Genomic DNA, 2,243 nt, shown 5'->3' with positions numbered 1-2,243 from the left:
ATAAGGAATGATGAAGAGCTTGGAAAATTGCTTGCTGGTGTTACCATAGCTCGTGGTGGTGTTCTACCTAACATCAACCTCGTTGCTTTTGCCAAAGAGGAATGAAAACGCTGCTGCCAGTACTCCCGAGTCTCCTTCAAAGGCCAAGGAAATCTCCAAAGAAGGCAGTAGAAAAGACAACTGCATTTGCACTACTTACTTTAGAGAGGTTGTTGTTTCGTCCAAAACGGGTACGTGCTATTAACAGAGAGTTTCCGCCGCCGAATGAGCAATTCATTTTAGATTCTGAGCAACTTCAGAGTCAGTTTCCGAGCCATGGGCAATTACATTTTGTGGCGGAAGCTATTCTTATGCCATTTGGTTGCACAATGTAGTGGTCATGGATCACAATCAGATTTTTTTGCGAAGCTTGAGCGGTAACAGTCTTCAAATCCGGCATCTCCATTGAATTCCATCCATATCTTTAGCAGTCCCAGCAGCAGCAACCGGTTATGAAGCATATGCTATCTCAGATGCAGCAACAACAACAGCGGAGCCTTCTGCAACCAAACCAGTCGAATACCTCTCAAATCAGTTATGCAAACGTCATCTGCTATGCAGCCTTCGGCGATGCGGTCAATTCTATCCAACCTGCAACGTCACAGCAGTCCATGTTTCAATTAAAAAGCCATAACAGAAAAATTGAAAAGAACATAATAACAAAAAAACATCTACCCTTAGAAAAATCCTAATGAAAATTTCAAGAGGAGAAGGTTTTCTATGTTTTGTGACATTGTTCTTGTTTTTGTGTTCTACTAATGCTTTGCTTTCTCCTAAAGGAATTAACTTTGAAGTTCAAGCTTTGATGAGTATAAAAGCTTCATTAATGGATCCTCATGGAGTTCTAGTGAATTGGATGGTGATGCTGTTGATCCATGTAGTTGGAATATGATTACTTGTTCTACTGAGAATCTTGTTATTAGTTTGGGAATTCCTAGTCAGAATTTATCTGGTACATTATCACCAAGTATTGGAAGGTTAACAAATCTTCAAACTATTATGTTACAGAATAACAACATAACTGGACCAATCAGTTCAGAGCTAGGAAAACTTTCCATGCTTCAAACACTTGATCTTTCTGATAACTTCTTCAATGGAAAGATTCCTACTTCTCTTGGTCATCTGAGAAAGCTTCAATACTTGAGGCTTAATAATAACAGTTTTTCTGGTGAATGTCCCGAGTCATTGGCGAACATGGCGCAACTTACTTTTCTTGATTTGTCATTCAACAATCTTAGTGGCAGTGTGCCTAGAATCTTGGCCAAATCATTCAGTATTGTTGGAAACCCTCTGGTCTGTGCTACAGCAAAAGAAACAAACTGTCATGGGATGAAATTCACGCCTATGTCAATGAACTTAAACAATACTAATGATGCATTACCATCAAGAAGAACAAAAGCTCACAAAAGGGTCATTGCGTTTGGTTTAAGTCTTGGATGCCTTTGCTTATTAGTCCTTGGTTTCGGATTTTTACTATGGAGGAGACACAAACATAATCAACAAACATTCTTTGATGTTAAAGACCGACATCACGAAGAAGTCTACCTAGGAAACTTGAAGAGGTTCCAATTAAGAGAACTCCAAATTGCTACTCACAACTTCAGCAACAAAAACATATTAGGAAAAGGCGGCTTCGGCATTGTCTACAAAGGAATTCTTTCGGACGGTACGCTTGTCGCTATAAAGAGGCTTAGAGATGGAAATGCCTCCTTGGAAGAAGTTGTGATGGCCTTGAAATACGGAGGATATATCTTCAACAATCTCCACACTGAAATCAATACAAGGCACATTTATATGACAAGTGTAACACCCCGATAAAAATATGATAATTATTTAATTTAAGTTAATAGTATATTTATTAATTTAATTAAATAATTGGATTATTATTGGAATTATTATTATTGGAATATAAAGTTGGAATATATATAAAGAGTTCCATTTGGTAAAAAGGGTTTTTTCACGTGAAAACCAGAGAAGCGACAGAAAGTGAGAAAAGGACAAAGAGGAAGAGCAAGAGAACAAAGGTTGAAGAAAAGGAAAAGCTTGAAGCTAAAGGATTGCCGGATTAACTCAGGTAAGGGGGTTTATCGTCGTTTAATGGGTATTATGGATTAACATGTAATGGATAGTAATAAGCCATTGAATTGACCCTAATTGGGATGAGGAATGCTGTAAATGATGATGAATAAGTTATGTTAAAACTG

At 37.8% G+C, this 2,243-nt stretch overlaps 1 pseudogene; it reads left to right on the top strand.

The window, feature by feature from the left end:
* The first annotated feature begins 711 nt into the window (after window positions 1-711).
* On the top strand, window positions 712-1,857 carry LOC127094417 (protein NSP-INTERACTING KINASE 1-like; annotated as a pseudogene).
* Window positions 1,858-2,243: the final 386 nt, after the last annotated feature.

Source organism: Lathyrus oleraceus, chromosome 6 (assembly GCF_024323335.1).
Source record: "Lathyrus oleraceus cultivar Zhongwan6 chromosome 6, CAAS_Psat_ZW6_1.0, whole genome shotgun sequence".
Taxonomy (NCBI): Eukaryota; Viridiplantae; Streptophyta; class Magnoliopsida; order Fabales; family Fabaceae; genus Lathyrus; species Lathyrus oleraceus.
This window is presented reverse-complemented; position numbering and strand designations above follow the sequence as displayed.